Source organism: Pholcus phalangioides, unplaced genomic scaffold (genome assembly GCF_987345545.1).
Source record: "Pholcus phalangioides strain wild (caught in Gottingen) unplaced genomic scaffold, Ppha-v1.0 ptg000001l_1, whole genome shotgun sequence".
Lineage (NCBI taxonomy): Eukaryota > Metazoa > Arthropoda > Arachnida > Araneae > Pholcidae > Pholcus > Pholcus phalangioides.
In genome coordinates, this window is record NW_028301594.1 from 20,747,249 (window position 1) to 20,770,872 (window position 23,624).

The 23,624-nt window shown below is 32.2% G+C and overlaps 1 long non-coding RNA gene across 2 annotated transcripts in view; it reads left to right on the forward strand.

The window, feature by feature from the left end:
- LOC149090042 (uncharacterized) overlaps nucleotides 1-23,624 on the forward strand; it is a 105,029-nt gene continuing 81,405 nt past the window's right edge. For both annotated transcript variants that reach the window (XR_016192675.1, XR_016192674.1), the window contains exon 1: nucleotides 1-699. This is a non-coding gene — a long non-coding RNA (uncharacterized LOC149090042). The remainder of the gene's footprint in view (nucleotides 700-23,624) is intronic.

The window sequence follows — 23,624 nt, forward strand, 5'->3', positions numbered from 1 at the left end:
TATAACATTAGTAACATACACAGACACCCTTTAAACATATATGAATACGGAACTTCACTCAAAATGGACGGATTTCTATCTCTCTCTCTCTCAGGACAAAAATGTTTAAATTTATCGCTAAAATTTCAATTTTTTTATTTATTAAAAAATTATATCAAATTTAAAAAAAATTAAATTCCTTGTCGATTTTTTTGTTGAGAGAGAGAGAGAGAGGTGTCCATTTGACGGTTTTCGGAGCTACTGCGCAACTCCGGTCTACCGCCACCCACTCACGGCACGCACAGCCACCGTCTAAGCTTTTCATCCCCCTTCTTCCCCCTCCCCGGCCCGCCCCCTCCTCCCTCCCTTAGTTCCTCATTCGTTCTAATTAAAATACCGTAATTAACGTCGCTGGCGTTCGGGGAAGAAGAAGCTCCTGGAGTTGTTTTTCCTCAATAATGGCGTCCTTCTGATCTCGTGTGTCTGTGGTCTCTAAGAAAAATATTTAAACCCCGGTCTATTTCACCGAAACATTTTTTTTATTTTCTTAGACTAAATCGGAAGGAAAATCCTGAAGTTTTTTTTCTGTTCAGGTTTGTTTATGTTTTGACGATTCGCGTTACTCCGGAATGCTGGTCACGTGGTCCTGTGATCGCTAACTTTATGTCGTTTTTTTTGATATGATGACGACTGTGGCTTCTCTGAAACTTGAAATTACCGGTAAGTGCTTCTTTTATTAATCTTAAAATATATTTATCATAAATATTTTATCAATTTTTAATATTTTCAAATTTCTTAGAATTCCTGACATTGATAAGCATTAATACGTCATTATCTAATGCATATGTTCATCTTCTTATTTTCGAATTTCATTTTGCAATTTTGAATAAACAAATTATTTTAAAATTTTCACAAGAAAATTATAATTTTACCGAGAAATTTATGAGCACCCACCATCGTAATGAAATCTTATGGATCTTGAATATTGATTTTCCTTCCACCGTAATGACGCCATTTTAATTATGACTTCAGAGGTAGAAAAATACTGATAACTATCTACAACTTTGATTTTTAATTAATGATAAATTATTTAATAAATATTTTCTTTGGTTGACGTTTAGGTTCAAAGCATTTTAAACATTTGTTATTGAACTACATAGTTTCATCCTGAATTAATTATTTTGAAATTAAAATTTTTTTGATAATTAGTAAACAAAAAATGTACGCGTAATAAAATAAATTTTTCCGAAAAAAAATTAATTTACATTTTGTACTATATTTAGCATCTAGTTATCTTTTTTATTTGTTTCTTTGTTTCTTTAAAATTTTCCAGGTTTTCCCTTTACAGTAAATTCCCATATTCAAAACTTATTTAAGAAACGTAAAAAATATTCAAACTTAATAGATAAACTTAATTATATAAATACTTAAATTTAATTTAGAAACATTACAAATAATTTAATAACTTAATGTCCAAAGAATATTTTTGAAAGTTCATCAGAATAAAATATTTTTCGTTTTATTATTACGTTTAATTTATCAGGTTGATTAGTTTTTGTTATCAAATTTTTAGAAAGTTTTATCAGAATCAATATTATTTGGAATTTTTAAAAATATTTTTTGAGAATTAAGTAATGCGCAGAAACAAACACGTCATGGAATAAAATATTTAATAAAATTTTAATTTACGTTTTAACCTATACTTCTACATTGTTTTCTTTTTTTAAATACTTTGAAATTTTTGTTTTTCCTTTACAGTTAAATTTCCCAATTCAAAACTTATTTAGGAAGCATTAAAAATAATTTAATAAAATCTCTAATTTCCAAAGAATATCTTGCTAGTTCATCAGTACAAAATCGTTTTTTAGTGCTACGTTTAATAATTCAGGTTGATTCACTTTTCTAACATAGTAATATAACCATGGTTATAGTAGATAATGTGTAAACAAGTAAAAAAAATTGATTCAATCATGGATCTGTAAATATTGAACTGTGAAATTCCGAAAGCGGATTTACATAATAGCATAATTATAATTATCGAGTTTAAATGTTTGTAACAAATCTATAAGGAAATTACTTAAATACAAAAGTGTAAACATTCCATTCCGAAATAGAGGGTAAGATTTGGATGAAAAAAAACATTTTTTATAAATTTGTGTAAAGTAAATTATAACTACTATGTGGTAATTGCTAATATCAGTTATAAGTGCCACTGATGAAACTTTGTTGTTTTTTTCTTATGACTATAATATTTTCCTGATAAAGAAATGTTTCTAAACCTCAATTTTTGGTGCTATAAAAATAATTTTATCAACATGTAAATATGTTTTAGTTTGATCATGATAATACTTCATTGTATGTATCATCATTACTATTATTATTCCATGAGGATTGCAGACTATTGATAAACTTTTTAAGTTATGCAAAATAGTGACTATCAGTTCAAGTTTTGGATTGAGCTTTTTCCTGAATTATAGTTTTGTGTATTCATGAAATATTCAAATTTTTTATATGAATTCATTTCTGGTAAATCTTTCATCACTTCACAATCTTCATGATAGTGCATGATTTATATCATAATGTAACGATAATATATGATATTATCGTGTTATTTATTTTATGATTTTAACAAATGTGTGTTATTGAACAGAAGTTTATCGTTCACTTAAGCTTGCTAATTGATAAATCTATGCTTTATTATTTCGAATGAGTTCAAGAGAATGGTAATTTTTTTAATCAAAAGTTCTAAAATTCCTTCACATTTTTTAAATAACTGAAACAATAACTTCTACAGTATATCATAACAACCTTGAAATTATAAACTTATCTTTTCATGTTTTGTCAACAACTACACATGCTCATTAAATAGAAGTTAACAAAGAAATTTAAAGACAATTCGAAAATAAAAGGTATTACAACATGAATATGAAAGTCCACTTTATATTCATGAAAATAAATGGAATAATTAGATATATCTTGAGGCGAGGGGTAGTTTATGTATATTTTTTGTTTCTGCTGCAAGAAATGCTACCATAATATATCACAATAATAGTTATGTTGTGTTAACTGTGCGTGTTTGGTAGCATGATACTTCTTTGGTAGCAACATGTCAATCTAATTTTTTTGATGGAACAGCAAATAATGTACTCCACATAACTTTTAATTTAATAGCATCATTTTGTATGTTGGTTTTTGTTTTTATTTATTTTAAAAAATTTAATGATAAATTCATACACATGACTTGTTTATTTTTCGTTTATATTTTCATTTAATTTTTTTATTAGAGCTGAGAAATTACGACAAAATAAAGTTAAATAAACAAAAACTGTTTTTCCTTCATTTTACCGATTACTCGACAATGAGCAGTTTTAAAAACATACTTAATTCTGGCACACATCATAAATACGTTAATACCATACATATATATATGCAATGCTTTCCGGCAGGCACCAATTCGTTAAAAATTCCCCTAATTAATGTTTATGTGGTGCCTAGATGGTTAAGTGATAGAAGTTTTGAAAATTATTCGAACATTATGTCAGTGATATCATCTTAATGATCTGTCTCGTGTTTTTATCTTAAATGCTTCATAAGGATGATTATGAAACAGGAAAAATAACAGGAGAAATCAAAAAAAACATTTACTGTTTTTTGGTTCAAGATTGAAAATAAGCCTGTATCTATTGCCTCACTACAGAACCTGTTAATATGCTTTGCTGTAGGCTCAGGTGTGAAGAGGACAAAATTATTCTTCTTATGCTAGATATAATTTACTGTATTCATTTTTATAACTTTTCCTTTAATTTTACCTACTAGTATAGTAAATAAATTAATCATAAAATTTGTGTTCTTCCTCTTCCATCAGTTTTAAATTTTTTAGATTTTTCTCTAAAAAAACACCATTTTTGGACCTGAATACTTTTGTTTTAAAATTTTTGATACAATATTATACCAATATTTTGCTTCAATTTAGTAAAATTTTATAAATATCTAACTAACATATTTCCAAAAATAAATCGATATCCAAAAATTGAGTATCATCGCATAGTACTTTAATACCTGTTCACAGTTAGAGATTTTTCATTTAAAATAAAACTATCTGATGACAAAATCAAAAATATTTATCTCATCTTATTCGGTTAATTAAAAAAATATATTAATTGTTAGAAGATTTGGAAAATAGATTAATAAAACTGTAAGTAAAAATGTTATTGTACACACACATTTTAAATGTAATTCGTTATTATTCATGTTATCATTAAAACGCATTTTATATCCAATTTCAAATAAATATTATAAATACCCTTTTTTTTCTGTTAAAGTTGAAGTAAAATTTTTAAGCAAATTTTTTTACGATTGGTATTTTATCTGAAAGTGGCTCTTTTATAAAAATGTTGACTCTAAAACATTTCCGAATATTTGGAAGCGATATTCCCTTGAGAAAAAAACTGCTTCCTTTTACCAGAAATAAATATGTCTATACCTTTTTCGCAGAACATTAATATCGAGAACGAAAAATGTTTTTCCGGTTCCCCAAGGCCGAGACTGCACAAATTGCCGCATGCAATTTTTCTTCATATTTATTTATAAAAATTTTTTTGTTTTCTTGCGATGCGTGTTACATACGGGACCAAACGAGATGAGCAAATCGATGAAAGAAGTACTTATGCAAATACAGTTGCACTCGGTTACAACGACCTCACTTGTAACGACACTTCGGCTATAACGACAATATAAGACGATACGGACTGATTACCGCAAAGAACAATGTTAATGAGCATTGCTCATAACGTTAATGAAAACGCGACAACCTCGTATATAACGATATACTTTTTACTGTTATTTCGTATTATTTATCGTAATTAAAACAATTATATGACACGTATGCGGACCATTTCATAATTTTTTTCCCACCCGACTTTTTTCTTATACATAAAAGTGTTTTATAAAATCGTTACCATTACCATTACCGTATTTTCAACGAAGCTTACTTCAATTCACTTACGAAAATCGGAGATGAACATAATTTGCATAATTTATAAATTATATTATGACAGTTATGACTATAAATAAGAATATCAATCTCGCGTATTTGCCTTCTTTTTCCCGTGAAATACATTTCGAATCACTGCAGACTTGTTGTAGAATTGCATTTCTCGCCAAGAGTTATTTGTAAGGAATGGATTGGCGTTTTCGCTGACAATTGGCAATCTTTTTAGTAAGAAGTGGCGATGTCTCGTATTTATGATCCTGATTTCTTGTATATTTTTTTCTGACCATATATGGTCACCCTAATCTTTATAAAACAAATATTTTATGCACACTATTTGATTGCATATGATTATATTCTTTATACTTGGAGGGAAGAGACTTGGAGGACAAGAAACATTTATTTATTTTTTTTAATTTTTGAATAGTGTAAAATTTTTCGCGTCGAACCGCGTTCGAGTTTTTGTCCTACTTGTATTGAAGCATTTTTAAAAACATTTCAATATAAACTGTTGGAGAGAAATACTCTTTTCGTAAAACTATACAATTTGTCAGATAAGATAAGAAACATTTTTTCAGACACCACTTATTTGAAATGGCTGGAAATCTGTGTGTCTCAGCACTTAGGTGTTACATGCTTTAATACAAATACAAATGAAAGGCCACAACAAATAAAAAGCCCAACGAGGTGGCTGAGAAAAAGATGCCCACAATAAATATGGATGCCATATATTTCCTAAAATACAGCAACCCAATTAAAAATTCAATTATAAAAACTAGAGACTACGTATACATGATAAAATATAATGCAATGCCCATAAAAAAAAATTACGGTTGTAAATATCTTATTTATATTCTCCCCTGAGTTGGAACCTGAGACCGTGATGGTAACTTTCATGGTGGTAGAAGACCATCTTACCTCCATGCCACTCCGGTGTGAGAGGATTTCTCTTCAAAATGATTTGAAAAAATTTTATGGTTCAAAATATGGATAATTTTTTGTGATTTTTTGAAAAGTTACATGTTTTTGAAGTTAAAATTGAATAACCAGCAACTAAAATCCTAAAAGCTCTTGTTAAATTACGTAAAAATATCCACAAATTTGAGGAAAAAAAATTGAGGACCTTAAAAGTGTGAATAGAACATTTTAAAATGTTTCTTATAAGTAGGGTATTTCTCCCATAGGAAAGTATGTGAAGCCAAGATCGTGCACCAAAACCCTTTAAAAGGTCTCGAAAAGGCAAACCTTGGTTGTAACGACACCTCGGTTATAACGACAAAATTTTGCGGAATCGCCGATGTGGCTATGACCGAGATTGATTGTACAATAACCTAGAGTTTTGAAAACATCAATGAAATCTTCGGTAAATCTGAAAGCACTAAAAAAAGAGAGAGATAGAGTACCCCTATCTAAAAGAGGTGCCCCCAGGAAACGGTATTTTATGAGAAAGGGTAAGCCAATATATACACCGACTTCCTGGGTTCGAACCCTCCATCATCTCTAAGAAGGGGGCTTGAGCCTTTATTTCCTTAGCTGAGAACGAACGTAAAGAAAGTGATGTCTAAAAGGAAGGAGTGAGGGACAGGTGAAGTGAAGGTTAATCGTGGAACTGGGCCGGGAACCGGCCTACATTTAGAGACAGAACTGGGCCAATGCCAAGGTCGAGAAGGGGTTTCCTTGTGGAAAGGAAATATTCCTGATAAAAAAAAAATACAAGCTATTCAGTACCTCTCTTTTACCATATTATTCTCATCAATAATAAGCTTACATGAAAAAAGTTTCCTCAGAGAAATAATGATTAATTTATTTTCCAGAAGTATAATTTCATTTCTAATTGACTTCTCATTCATCAAAATTTTTTTAAATATTTTTGAAATGGTATGAATATATTCGGATTATTAAGGAGACCGGAGAAAATATTTGTTTTCAATACACCATATATTCAAAATTGCCGTTGAATTAATTTTTCCTTTTTTTGTTTTTAAACCTAGCAAATATAACTGGTTTTAAGAAGATTAAGGGGCTAATTTCATTACCTCGTAAATATCAAGGACATCGTTGAGAACTTAATATAACTTGTGCCTTTCCGATAATTTTTGAAAGTCCCCGTCCTCTGAGTAGTTTTTCATCAAAAACTGCTTATTCGCAAATTTTCAGGACATCGTAATGAGAGACATTTATGAAATAAAAACAAATAGTTAAGTTTTCGACCACCAGGTGAAAAAGTAACGTTTTTTTATTCCATTTATTTATTTTTTTTTTTTTTTTTACGATCCATGTAGCGTATATATCAAGTTTCAATGGAATACGTCTACCAGAATGGGAGTTATATAGGTCCGGGTAGTTTCAGTATACTGACACTGCTCTAGCGTCCGTTCTGGGGGACGTATTCCATTGAAACTTGATATATACGCTATGTAGTCCATGAGAACAAGGAAAATTTAATAAAAAAAAAGGTCACTTTTCCACCTAGTGGTGAAAAATTCAACTATTTTTTTTTTAATTTCATAAATCTCTCTCCCATGGTCTCATTCAGATATCCTATCTATACATCATTAACGTTATGAACGAAAATCTAATGTCTATCATATGTATTTGTCTAGAAAAATAATTTGGATGCATTCGGATAAGCAGTTTTGGGAAAAACTACTCAGAGTACACACGGGAACTTTAATTACAATCACCGAAAATATATTTTTATGGTAGTTCAGTTTTCTAAAATTATATAATAAAATTGTTATCTTTAGACATGATTTCAATTTTTCTGCTTTGAAGTAATAGTTTTACAAGTTGGAAAATATCTATTTAACTATTCCTGGGGAGCCGCGAACGAACCATCAACTGGACGAGGGAGCCATGGCTCACACAACTTTGAGAACTATCAGATTAGAGGTATAGTTTGGCAAAGGTAATACCAAACTTGCACGATTTGTTTCAATGAATTTCAATCGGATATTTCCGTAAAATTCGTACACACACACTAATAGCATTTAAACCAATCAAATATTTCAGAATGAAAGTAACTAGGATTTAAAAAAAAAACTCAGTCGTTGCATTACAAGTAGCGAAGTACGTTTTTTTTGGAGGTGCATTTGAAAGCAATAAAATAAGATAGTAATATATTTTATTTTAGGAAAATAACTGAAATTATCCTATATCATTAGAAAATCGTCTGATGAGAGATTGCTAAGGCAATCAAAACATTATTCAAAATTATAAGTGACAGAAAACAATTTCATCATTCACATAATTATTTTTGTTTTGAGATCATAACTTATTATTTGAAGTCAAAATTTCTTGAATTATTTTATTTGAATGAATACATCTCTCTCTCTCAATATTTCCCTTCAAATTAATATTTAATGAGGGCACGGTAAATTATACGGATTGTGTCATTACAATTTAACGTAATGAGGAATAATGTAAATAAGGAAAGTCTATAGTTTCAAGGAGGAAAATTCCAGTAATTTTAGCATGAAAAGAGCACGAGAGTTTCAAAAGGAGAAAAATTATTTTGACATGTATTTAATCTTTACCAACTTGATTTTTTTTCATTAATACAAAAGTGCATGATAACCGAAATACAGTCGAATCCCGTTTTAACGAACACCGTTATAGTAAAAAAAAATCTCGTTTTGACGAACACTTTTCTAATCCGTCAGATAAGTTTACATTGGAACAATGCAAAAACCTGGAATTCCTTTATAACGAAATTCCCGTTATTACGAAGTTGGGAGTTTTTACGAAGTCGGGTTATTACGAAATCCCGTTATTACGAAGTGATTTCTTGGGTCTCTTGGAGTTCGTTATAACGGGATTCGACTGTATAAAGTAAAGCACTTAAGACCGCGGAAATATGTTTAATATATTCAAAGCGAACCCTGAAAATCATTCAATTAGGAACAGTTTTTCTTCGAAGCTATTTTATTAAGACTTTTACAAATATATTACGTTAATTATAAAAAAATACAAAAAATATACCCCACACCACTCTGACTGCATCACCTTTGGAGTTTAATCGCTTAGATTCATTTTGAATCTCCATAAAATTCGGTAAGATCAATCAAATACACAACTCGATTTCCCAAGCAAGCAATCCGAATGTTTGTTTCTTCAGAGTTGAATGAACGCATTCAACCTCCTTCTGACCAGTGTCTGACTTCGTAATTTTTCCACTGAACAACTACTAGTTAAGATTCGGTAACCAACCTAAATTGGATCAATGGTGTGCTTGATAAAGGTTATATTTTTGCTCTGACGGGCAATCTTAGTTACGCTAGGATTTTTCTCTGCAGGGAAAAACTTGATTTTGCTGTCCCCCTCCCTACCATCAAATGAAAAATTTCCTAATTTTCTTCCCCAGTCTTTTTTTATATCTTGAAGTAAATTTTTGTTTTCATTTTTTATTAAAGATTTTATGCCACCGCCTTTACGATTGTCTCCTGGAGTGGTTTGTCATCCCCTCTTCGCCCCCTCTAGTTCTGACCCTGTATGTCACGTACACGTACAGTGTGCTGAAACAGTAGGAAATTCATAGTTTTCCTGTTATTGACTTTAGTATTGGTTTGTTTTTGTTTTATTAGTAAATTTAATTCGATTTGTTGAATTTGATGAATGAAACCGAATGATGCCTTAAATTATGTAAGAACCTATACATACCATTTTCGATAAGTGACCATGTATATTTAAACATATTTGAATCAATATTTCGATCAAATTTTTCGAAACGAAGAAATACAAGTCGATTCAACGAAAACTGATCACATGAAAGTTTTCGATGGGAGACAACACCAAAATTTATTGTCTCCACTATGAACAGTAGTTTTTCGTATTCTTGGAAGCATCAGCTCCTCTTCTATCGAGTACCATTTGGGAGGACGGTATTGGAAGTGGTTTTGGAAATCATTGACTAACCTAAAATAACCGATTGTTAAAGTGATTTCAATTTCTCCAAATGAATAAGAAAAATGTAAATCCACGGGAACGCGGTTATCATAAAAAAATTTACTTAAATACATTCGAAAAAATACTTTAATATATAAATTAAATGCGTAATTAGTATTTTATAAATTATTTTCATCAGATCAATAATACTAAAAGTGAAAAAATTGCTTTTTTAAAATGTAAAAAAAGTAAAAACAAATGCATTTAAGATTGAATAAAACACTCGTGATGGAAAAGTGAAACCTATGAAAATAATTCGGATAATAAATAAAGTTCAATCTCAAACAAACGTACAAGGAAGTTTTTTTGCACAAACCGGAAATGAAAGAAACAGGAACCGGAAGGACCGGAATAACATTTCAAGCCGAGGATGGGAAACAGTTCGTTTGCCTCAATAGAAAATATGCGGGAGAATTCTTATACTTTTTTTTTTCTCAGTGAATCCAGCTAAAGAGACTATGGTCTCTTTTTTTTCTTGTCGATTCATATTGTCTACCACTGCAAACAAAATTTTACTTCAGTCACGATTTCAATTTCAACAACTGATATTTGTGAATACTTATGGTGAGCATTCGATTTGATTTAAAAAGATGGCATGTACGGTAAAATTGTGGTATCCTGCCAATAAAATACTAGTTATACTGTAATAGCAGAAAAAACCAAAATTCCACATGTGATTGATTTCATCTCAAATATGGAAGTATTTTCTTTTATTTTCGTAATTAATTAGTGAATTTTATACAACATAATCCATGGCAAAAAATATCAAAATTTCAAAACTTTTCTTATCAAAATTCGATACAACCGTGAATTTATTCTAATTTGTATTGAATTTATTCAATTGTGACATATGGAAGTCGCAATTGACGGTAAAACAAAGATATAATGAGATGAACAATTTTCAAATAAAATTAGTTAACTAGTGATTCCTAAATGGTATGACTCGATTCTACGTCACAAGATATCTGAAGGTAGTCAACTACGTTCCAAACGTAATTTTGAAAGAAAGAGAGAAAATATTGATTTTTTTTCATTCTTTATAAAAGCTTCATTTCTTGTGATTCCAAAAACAGGCCTTGTTTTGTTTATATGACGCTTAGAACTCAAGTTCAATAATCCACTTCAAAGTTTCGGTAGTAGGCCTAATCTGCGAATAAAAACTTTAAAAGTGTTTTACGAAAAATGGTATTTTTGACATTTAACTTGAGTTTAGAACATGATTTCTGATGTAATGTTAATGATGATCTGTAATGATAAAATCAATAGATTTTATCATTACAAAATTTTAAAATAATATTTTGTCACATAATGTTAGCGTTATAAACCGAAATCTAAAGTCCATACACATGTATTTGTCTAATTACAGTGTTTTATAATGTTATACAGTGTTAATGTTACACATGTTAAACAGTGTTTTATAATGTTAAATGGAATTTCAAAAAAATTCACGCGTACATCAGCAGTTTTGGCGTAACTTATAAGCATGCCATACAAGCCTTTGAATTTTAGTTCATAAAAGACATCATCACTAGCTGAATGCACTGTAAAAATAACAAAAAAATTAATTCTCAGAATTTTTTTTCAATCGTATTTCGAATATTACATGAATTTTGCTTAAGGTTTGACATAACAATGACTTTTTCTTAGAAAATCACACTGGTAGTTCAAAGTTTATTACTATATTCCCCAATTTGAGACATTTTCTATAAAAAAAATATTTTGATAGAAAGTGCATTTCATCAAGTGCATTTCAGTATCATTTTGTAGAAAGTTGCTAAGAAAGACAGTTGAATACCTTAAGAATAAAACAACACTTGAAATAGTAATTGAGACATTGGTTCTCAACTGAGTGTCACTGATATTTTGACTGACATTAAGTTTCCTTGAATCGGCAAAAAATGACCCAAAAATTCATCTAAAATTTTAATGTATATTCCCTATGTTCCCTAAGCAATATAATTTAGCCAATCTCAAAAAAGATTATATTCTTTTGGTAATTTGAATATAATATAATATTTACTAATTTCAAAAACTGAAATTGATATCACATCTATCATTTTCAAATATTGAAATGAATAAATAACCTGAGTGGATATCTCTCCAAATAAATATGTCTAGTCTCCGATGAGATTTCGATTAATGGAAAATATCGAGATGAAAGGTAAAATTTATATTTTATTTTACTTTATATTTGATTTCTAATATAGTAAATTTTTCTGTGCAAATCTGATTCATAAATTATTATGTAGAGTTTCAATACGTGTAAACATTATCTGCATGGCTTCAAAAGATATTTCAATTTTTGATAATTTGAAAATGATAATAGATAACCAGCTCCGAGAACTGAACTAATATCGCATTTTTTTCAAATATTAAAATAAATAAATAACAGGGCTGAGGATATCTCTCAAGATAAAATCTGCAGTCACTGAAGAGATTTCGATTAATGGAAAATATCAAGGTGAAAAGTAGAAAGAAAATCTCGTCTAAAAAAAAAATTATAATCAAATGAGTAAAACTCTTCCGTACTCTCCACTCAGCTTGAAGATGGAAATTTACAAAACGACTTGACATTCGTGTTACGATTATTCTAAATTATCTCAACAATCAAGAGATATTTATATCCTGAGTTTTTCGAAATGCTTATTTTCTATCGAAATTCTTCTTGACTGTTGATTTTACAGCATTGAATAAAAGTACTGCGGCAATGTTATTTTTAATCAAGCATACCATTTAAAGAAAACAAAGCGGAAATAAAAAATGAACGGATCAGAGGAAAATCAGAATATATTTAGGTTCTATCAATTCCATTCTCGCGTTTATTTCCATTCCATTCTCGCGTTTATTTCCATTCCATTCTCGCGTTTATTTCCATTCCATTCTCGCGTTTATTTCCATTAATTCCATTCTCGCGTTTATTTCCATTAATTCCATTCTCGCGTTTATTTCCATTAATTCCATTTTTGCTTTTATTTCCATTAATTCTATTCTCCCGTTTATTTCCATTAATTCCATTCTCTTTATTTAGGTTCTATTAATTCCATTCCATTCTCTCTTAGGGAATGTATTCCATCAAACCAATGCAAAAAATTGCTAGTGATACACAACATACTAGTTAAAACAATGGTTCTCAACCGGCTGTCACGGTCATTTGGAGTTTCATTAACGTGCCATGGGATCAGTAAAATGACAAATTTTAAGTAGGAACAAAAATACATTTATAAAATCATCGAATTTCACAGTGATGGGGTGGCAGGTTCATGTCCTCCCCCCCCCCGAAAAAATCCTAATAATGACCCTGGTAAGGGTCATTATTAGTGACCCAGTAAATTTTGGCTTGCAAATTTTATGCATAAATTAATGTGCAAATCTTTGATGCTTGTAAGCATTGTTATTAAACTAATCTCAAAAGATTATCTTTTTCTGGTAATGTGAATATACTAATATTTAGCTGACGTCAAAAACTGAAACTAGTATCGCATCTATCATTTTTAAATATCGAAACGAATAAATAACATGAGTGGAGATATCTCTCAAAATAAAATCTGCATAGTATCCGATGAGATTTCGATTAATGGAAAATATCAAGATGAAAGGTAAAACTCTTATGAAAAAAAAAAATTATAATCAAATGAGTAAAAATATTTCGTACTCTCCACTCAGCTTGAAGATGAAAATCTACGATACGACTTGACATTCGTATTACGATTATTTTAAATTATCTCAACAATCAAGAGATATATCCTGAGAGTTTTTCAGAGAATATTTATTTTATATCGAAAAATTCTTCTTTACTGTTGACTTTACAGCATCAAATAAAAACACTTCAGCACAAAAAAGAATATGAATTCCTTTTATGGCATCTCATAGTAATGTTATTTATAATCAAGCATGCCATTGTAAAAAACAAAGTAGAAATAAAAATGAACGGATCAGAGGAAGATACGGAATATATTTAGGTGCTATTAATTTTATCCTCGTCTTATTTAGAGAATGTACTCCATCAAATCAATGCAAAAATTTGCATATGATACACAACGATATTTTTTTTTTCTCGCTTTATTTTCGTCGACGAAAGTTATATTAATACACACAACAAAAGAATCCTTTGCACCGCTGATAACATTCTTTCTTTTTTTTTAGTTCTCTTCTTTCTTCTCTTCAGGCAAACTTGTTTATATTCTGTAATAAAACCTGGTGCTCCCTCATTCCCTGTACACAACAACAACTATCCATCATTTCTATAAAAAAAATACAAATATTTAAAAAAAATTATATATTTATATATTCGTATGTATGCGTGTGTATACATATACGCGCGGTGCGCAGTTTCCCCGGGACTGACGTGAGTTTGAATGAATTTCAATTCGGAGAGATGGATTCTTTTCATACCACAAACGTGAAATGCATGACAGCAAGGAGGAGAAGAAGATGATGAGGAGCAAGAAAAAGCAGTAAGAAATGGAAAAAAAGGGGCTAAGGAAAAAATAATAATAATATACGGAAAAAAAAAAAATATATATATATATATAAGGAATAGATGTGAAAGAATGAAATTCTTTCTTATCCAGACTAGATTCCAAATGAAAGACACATGCCACAGCATTGCCATCTTCCTCCTAGGCTTCTCTCTCTCTCTTTCTCTATTTCTACATATATCTATGCTTCTCTCTCTCTCTCTCTTTCTCCCTCCCTCTTTCTGTGCCTTCTCCCATCTTTATTTCCTCCTACGCCTACCATTTCCGAAAAGTTCGAAGCAAAGCCATTTGAATAAGCAAACAGGAATTCAGGGCGAACGGATCTTTCAAGCCGTTCCAAGTATGAGAGGTTAGGAGAAGAAGCAAAAGAGAAAAAGAAAAAAAGATATAAGAAAGAGCAAAAGATGGAAGAAAATAAGAAAACGAGCAAAAAAATAGAGAAAAGATAGAGGAGAGAGAGAGAGAGGATTCAAGACAAAGAGAAATGGAACAGCAAGAACAACCACGGATCAATAGAGGCCGGGGCTCTACCCCCTACCTTATATGCCATTGAAGGCTCGCTATTGGCCTGTTGCCCTCCTCACCAGGAATGACGTAAGACAGCGTGATGTCTTGAAGAAGTAGGAGGATGGCTTGGAAGGAGAGCTATAGGAGGAAACAAATTACAAATACAGCAAAGGTTCCCAAGATATTTCTCCTATACCGATCTTTTTTCCCATATATATATATCTTCTACGTACTTATTCGTTCTGTCCTGCATCTCCTTGATCTTTCTTATATTCCGATGTATAATGTCCAAGTCTTGCTCTCTCTCTCTCTCTCTCGCTCCAAAAAGAGATATGTCGTCCCTTTTTTTCCTCCCATCCCTTTTTACCATAGGAGATCGTTTTCTTGAAATTTTAAACTTCGTAGGCGCCTTGGAGACCGACTGGGATATCAATCTTTGGCATTGGGGACGTCAGGAATAGCTGGTGTCGTGGTCCTGGAAGAGGAGAATCCGGGAAGGAGGGGGGGGGGGGCTATCATTTTCATCCAGGGAAGATGTGAACTCGAGCAGTGGGGGAGATGGGTATATACAGATGACGAGTATAGTACTTCTCCTGGTATGCGGAGTCGATTGGGTTGGATCCTGGAGCATGTAGATGACTATGAAGAAAAAAAGAAGAAGAGTAAGTTGATACCAAAAAATTCCAAGAGACATTTTGATTTTTTGGTTTTTTTTTTCCTACTCTCTGCTTCGTCTCCGAAAGAGAAATTGTTCTATTCGACGCACATGATTCCGTTTATCCAACATTTATCAGCAATTTTCTATTTCCAGAGAAGAAGAAATCTCGTTGTCGGTTATATTAGTTGGGCGGTGGTATGTGTATGAAGATGAGACGGTGTCATTTTCAGGGGACGAGGAAAAAAAAGAATCCTATTTCTAGAGGAGCTTGGTCTTATTTCCATATCGCATCTTGGCAGATTTGTAATTTTTCATCGGCGAAAATACGGCGTAGATGGCGAGATTACAGCTGATGCTTCGAAGATCTTAACGCTCGGTCATAAATTGAACAGTAATATCGTACTCACACACGCATACATCGGCCGCATGCACGTCTCATCTAGAATCTATCCAGAAATATTTGTGTGATCGGAATCGAATTTTGATATCTGAAAATTATGTATACTCGTACACACATGCATATTTCATCGATTTGAATGTAGTTATGTGTGAATATCCTTCTCGAATAAATACTAGGAATCCTTTTCTCGGAAATGTGAAATTGATCCAATGGAAATGATTAATCAAATACTGCATCGAACCACTTCCGAAGTCGAACTATTGCCATTACACGTATATGGAGTAGACAAAAAACGAAAGTATGGTTTAATCCCTAATTTTTATATCCTTAATCGAATAATTAGAACTATTCCAACTAACTCTGGCCACAGGTACTGAAGTGGAACCATTCGATCAGTGCTGTCTTAAACATGCGCCCACTTGGGCACGGTCCGGGTGCCTCAAGAGAAGGGGGATGAGCTCACCGAAATAAGAACTGGTTGAATTTTGCGAGAATTTACCACCAGGTACGACGTCAGAACAATTTCTTGGCCCTCGTGTTCATGATGCTCTAAAGACGGTTCTGAATTCGATAATTGAGTATGGATATGTATTCTAAGAATCTCAGTAGCTTACGTAATACACTATTGAATTACCATTTGTGGCCACAAAATTTTTATTGGCGTATTTAATATTGTTTCTTCACTTATAGTTCTTCGAATAAGCATGATTTGTTTTTAGAGCAAGAAATTTCAAATTGCTGCTGAAAACAGTTGTTGATTCGGCGAAACAAGCAATTTTAATCAGCATAATTACTTACACGTCAAATGCAAGAAAATAATGCATAAACAAATATTTTTCTTACGTCTTAATGTAAGTAAATCCTATTAGTAAATTCTACTCTACTGCGACTACTACTTAATCTTACAAGCACCTCGTGAACATTCCGCACTGGAATTCCTAACGAACTGGTACATGCCGAAAGTGTATCGGTGGCCCTAACACATTTATGTTGTTAGAGTTATATACATTCCATGCTCTAGTAAAGCTGTCATCTGTATTTCATATTTTGAAACGAAAATCGCAGATGCCTAATCATACTATTCCATTCGATTTCAATTTATTTTGCCTCCAAAGAGCAAAAGAAAGAGCTCGGTTCTTTTTTTCGACTTAGACCAACGAGTTTAGTTCTAATATGGTAAAATAATGGCTAATTAATCTTAAAATGTTGAAATAACAGCGCTAGAATATAGCTTTGAAATTTATCATTGTTTGTACCTCAATGGTTCACAAAAACGTTTCTCGTCTACGAACACGGCCAAAAAAATAAATATTTTCTACCGAGATATGATAGATTTAGTATGATTTCTATCGGAAAACACGTTTTTCTTTTAAGGATTATAATACGATTCAAAATTCTTTGTATTTTTCTATTACTATCTCATTCATTGAATCATTTAAAACGGTGCAGGTGAAATAGTTGCTGTGAAAATCACACACAAATAATTTGTTACTAAAACGGATTGATGTAAAAATCTCGAAAAGTACCATTTAAAAATCCTTGAAATTTTATCAGAAAAAATATGTTCCTGCTCTTTTCACAGCTCATTACTCCAATTCTCTTGGTAACGTTTGCGTTGTAATGATTGATGATAGGAGTATGTGAGGGGGGATGTGATCGATGTTAAAACATATATGCGTTTAATATCCGTATTATAAGTGTTTTTTCTATGACTATTATCTTGAATCCCTTTTTCGAGAAAAAAGACGTTATTAATTATTTTTTTCTCATTTTGACATCACATAGCTTTACAGAAAATGAAATGTAAAACTATATTGAATGATTTGTTAAATGGAAATTTTTCATTTTAAATATGATATTTTAATTAATTATTAAACAAATCATGATTTTCCTTCACTAAAACTGTTTACCTAATGCTTGAATCTAATCTTGTGACTGCGTCAACTGTAAGAGATTCAAAAATCATATTTTCTATTAGATAAGTGCTATTCTCACTTTGTTGAGAATGATAGAAAGGGAGCTTGAACATGTACATGGTGATTCTGATCAAAGTATCTTCAGGAACCGCTGGAAAGGTAAACAGAGCAGAAAAAGAAACCTCATTTCAGAACATGGAAAAATGATTTTGGCATTAAAGAGTAGTTCAAAAATTACTGATATGGGCAAATACGGCACTGCACATATAAAAATATTGCGTGCAGTGCTATAATTTACGTCAATTATTGTTCGTTCTCTTGCAAAGAAAAATCTGCAAAGAATAGTTGAGTAGCAATACTAATATATACATATATATATTGGAAAATGTAGGTGTCGTTGACTTTGCGTGCTCTACAGACAAAGTTGTTTTACAGGAATGAAAAAAATGTTTGCTGCTGATGAATATAGTTTCATTATAGTTTTCACACATCACTTCGTTAATGATTACTTTTCACAAAGTCATAATTGCCTCTTTCGGTATTTTTTGGAACTAAATTTTTTTCAGGAAACAATCCTTTTTCCTTGGTCTAACTACCCAAAGTTCCCCGCATTCTACCCAAAGTTGATGTTGTTTCCATCACTTGTTTTTTCTACACACAGAGAGCTCTGAATACAGATACTTCTATTAGAATCATCCGGTATATAGAAAGAAATATGTCAATAAACTAGTCTTGCCGCAGAGAGAGAGAGAGAGAAAGAAAATAAAATACGATGTTTACTATTCACAAATAAACCAAATTTTTGAATCTAATTAGACAAATATGCATATGAATTGAAATTTCTTATTCATGTGCACATGCATATCCAAAAAAAACAATTTATATTCTCCCAATAAGATAAGAAAGAACCTTGAAAGTACTTTTAAGTTCTCTTCCTAAATTTTTATCTCAAATTGCATTAACACACACGTCCAATTTTTTTAAAATTCTAGGTATTCATACATCCATTCTTCTTACCGGAAACTCAAGAAACACCATTTTAGAAATAAAATATCTAGACTGTGTTTTAAAATTAAAAAAAACTTGAAATTTGCCAAACGTCAGGAAATACTTTTCTTAATAAATCAAATAACATTAACCTTTCAGGTAAGAAAGCGTGAAACCTCAATAAAAAAAATCAGTTAAAATTTAAAAAAAAAATGAAAGACCATTAACATATAGTGACGTATTCAAACAAGTTAACATCACTTAATGAGAAATAATAGCTGCCATGTTTAGCAAATACTTATATAAACGAAATAAAAAAATTATTGCCTCTCCCTTCAACCATAATATGTTATCAATCAGAAATGAAAGAAAATAAAATATTTTCTTCCAAGATGCTATCGATGATGCTGATGCTCCTCTTAGTTCATTAATAAAAGGATCAGGAAACAAGAACTTTCATAAAACTGTCTAAGAAATTTCGTGAGTTTCCTTGCAGAGCAAAATAATAATAATAATAGCAATAATAAAAATAAAAATAGCGAACCTCGCTCGGCTCGGCGTGAGAGTAAAAAGAGATGGCTACTGATAGCTAATCAAACGTGGCAGGTTGGCGCAATCACCATCATTAGACGAGAGCCAAATCTAAGCAAAACCCATCGCCATTAGCATATTAAAAGCTCGCCTTCGAGTCGTCGATGAGGTTCATTAATTGCGCCAAACAGCCGTTTTTAGAGTGTTTTTCGCAGTCGTGGGGATCCACTTAGCGAAATGGGTAACAACATTAGCCAGATATAGGCTAAACCTCACTCTCTCACTCCTCGTTCACTCCTTTACCACTCTTCATCTAACAAACAATGTTGAGCAAATTTTTAAGAGAGAAGTCTTCATTACCCCCACCTAGAAGATACTTGAAAAATACTCTCTCTCTTTTTCTCTCTGCCCTGGAGTAACTTTCACTAGGAATTTTGGGGGGAAATTTTCTCACACGAATTTTCTGCTTTCTTTTTCTTTTCTTTTTTTCAACATTATTTGCATTTCATAGGCTTTCACTTTGATTAAAGATCGACAGCTGATTAAATTGAGTTAAGGTGAAGGGATCTTGAACCACAAAAATTTATACAACTGATTGTTGTGTATATAATAATGCCCGGAGCTGTCCAGGTTTTCTCTGCACTCGGAACAGTAAAGAAGGGACAAGTCATTGTGTGTGAAGGGATAAACATGTTGAAAAATGCAATGTTTATCAACCCTTATAACCATGTTGCTGAATAGTTTCAGGACCATTTCAGAGATTTGCATAACTCTGACAAACTTTTAAAGTAGAATATCGTTTACGTCGACCTCTGTTTGTACAATAAAACCTTTCTTTTGCGGACACCGGAGCGACAAAAATAATCGTATGAGGGATGTAATCAGGGGTCTGAAATGAATACATTTTATTATACAAGGAAAAATTTATATTTGGCAGTAAAAGAGGGGTGACCGCATCTGAGACAGTGTCCGTTAAGAGGGGTGTAAATGTTGTATATATAGACAACATTTTCCTCCGATCCGTTGACAATTTTTTTCACTGCATACGCTGAGACTCTTTAATGCCAAACTGAACAGTTTGCACATTCTAAGAACTTTTCTTTTTCATTTACGTGTGTGTTAAAAGAAATGAGCTAACTATATATCACACACACATATCTCTCGCACACTTTTTTTTTCACAATGGCTTACGAACTCGGTTGCATAGTGTACATAGTGTAAAATAAAATATATGTTTAGTATCTCATCTTCCTATAAATCCTCTTTCATCCAGTTGTAAAGTTGTTTACCTCAACTTTCAGTCAGTATTCGTAATTTTTGCAATGCTTCTCAGTGTTTCGTGAAACTTATCTTCAAATTTTGGGCCATTTCTGGAACGAATTAAACGATTCCCCATAGAGACCTATGAAAATCGCGTTTTGGATAACGAACGTGATTCTGGAACGTATATTATCTTCCTTAGCTGAGGTATCACTGCACAGATATTAGTATAGAGAACAAATTAACGTGGTGACGAGTTAGTGTGAGAAACGCGTGACAACGTGTTAAAGACAAAGTTAACGTGAACAAATTAAAGACAAATTGACGATAACAATAATGATTTTATTGTCACAAACATACAAAACGGAGGAAGACAAAACATGAACGGGGAAAGACACAGTAGGGTGGAGGGGATTAAATAAATGCAAATATCTATGATAATGGCCAATAAATCTAAATGATCTGTCCAGTTATTTTCAGCGTTGGCAAACAATCGGTATTGAAACTAAAATTTTCTAAATATACATTAAATTTACAAGTTGATCAAATAAAAACAACAACAACTAATAGCATGATTATCATATGTATCAATGATTTCTTTAAATACTTTTATTACACGAAATTGAAAACAAAAGAGAAACAACGAAACTTTATTAGAAATATATTAGTGTTTCTTTAGAAATTGAATTTTTAATAGTTCTAGCAGCTATAGAGAGTTTATGTAGTTCCTTTTTTTTATTCATTTCATTTTTTTTTTTAAACAGATTATATTTTTTCCAAATTTTATACATCATTACTGAGCTATTTTCATCAATACAGAAAATCCATCTTATGTATTGCTGGTTGATCGGACAGTTATTTTTCTTGGAGTAATAAAATCTGCAACATTGAATCAATGTTCAAGTCTTAACATGTTGATATGTGTGTGTTTTTGTGAGACTGAAACATATTTTTTGTGGGGATGCTTTGTGATATAGTTGTGGATTTCCTTGTACTGTTTGTTTGTAGAGTGGGCACAAAAGAAAAAATCTACATTCTTTATGTTTTAAAAGGAAATTAATATTTTAAAATAAGAGATACATGTCATTTACATATGTTTTGTGTGGGGTATACATAAAACCCATACCACTACTTCACGAAACACCAACTCTGGCCATATCGCTATATTGCAATTTACTGCCATTAGTGAGATGGGTTGGAAGTGAAGGCGATGTCTATCGGTGATCGCCTCGAGTTCGTTAGGGAAAATATCTTATCTATATCCTCCCTTGGATTCGAACCCGGGACCCTGACAACAACCTTTACGAGGGTAGACGAGCTTCTTACCACCATGCCACTCGGGCACCCATGCCCCTACTGTCGTATTTGTGATACATCGGATATAACGATATCTCCATAAAGAATAATGTCAATGAGACTCACTTCTGGCTTCAACGGCATGCAACATCGGACAAATCGTATACGGCGATGTATTTCTCAGCACTTTTGCTTTCACTTTCGTGGGGGGTTTTTCTTATTTTTAGCTCAGACACAGCGATGCAACGTTTATTTGCCTTTCCTATTGGTAATTATGACACAAAATTCATGCGTTATTGTTACATAAGGGAGGAGGGGAATATTATACTTCAGAGTGGGAATAATCCTTTCAGACATCGACTTAGTCACTTGAAACTTACATATGGAATTCACTGAAAAAAAAACTACGCAAGAAATAACGTAGGCCTACATAATAAAAACTCATGCAAGTAATTTATATAAAGCCATCCCCTCCGTCTTACGAATAGAATCATTCCATAGCATCTAGTATCGTTCGTAAGTCGAGATCATGCCAATTTAGCGCCAATTAGAAAATGTTGATCAGAATCGGGTGGTCCCGTTCAAAACGGAATGTTCAGCATAAGTTGAAAAAAAAAAGGTTGAGATAAAAATCTTTTGTTTTATAAAGTGACAAGTTTATAAAGGGTTATGTTACCAAGGTTGAGTATTATTATTATTTTTTATTTATTTATTATTATTATTATTATTATTTTTACTGCGGTTCATATTGGGATTGTCAAATCCAACGTCAATGTATATGCCAAGCGCACCAAATATTTCGATATATAACTCGAAAAGTACTTGAATCGAGCATTTGGAAGTTGGGAAGTGGCTGTAACGCAACAGACCAGACGTGGCCAAGCCGCGGTACGGGTACCGCAAGTGTCACGCAAAGGTTTTTCAAAAATTAAAGAAAGTCTATTTCATTTCTTAATCGAACAAATTCTCTCCAATATATCGAAACAATTTTTTTCTTATTAATGATAGCCTTGTAGGCTACCACCAACTTATATTTAGTACGGGGAAGGTATTTATAATACACACAGGCCGCTGTGGTGGTCGAGTGGTTATAGTGCCGGACTCGTGATGCGAGGATCCGGGTTCGAACCCCACAGTGGTGGTCGGCTGAAGTTGGTTTTCTGTGGTTCCCAACTTCAAGGCGCAAATGCGAGCCGATCTCCCCGTTAAAAAGTCTCGCCACAGAGAGCAACAGTCCTACAACGGTAAATCATTCAACCATAACACTTCACTCATAGTTAGTAAAACTGGGGGCAGATGGCAGCACTACACATAACAAGCATTACACAGAAACAAACTTTACGTCAGGTTGCACTACACGTACACGCACATTACCGCATGTACCGATTCGTCGGTGGGGGGGGGGGTTCCGCGGGGGGGGGGTGCATGTGTGGTGTAGCAGTAGTAGGTAGGGGCTCGGGGATCCATGATGTTCTTAAGTCAGCCACCTCGTTGGGCAATTTGCCTGTTGTGGCGTTGTATTTGTATTTGTATTTTGTATTTGTATAATTATAATAATTAATTTTCATTCAATGGGTCTCTCGTCTTTGGAGGTCACAGTTACTGGATGTCTCATACGTACAGGATTCAGGAATGTCTGCATAAAGGGCATACATTGCATTATACGTCCATGGATTCC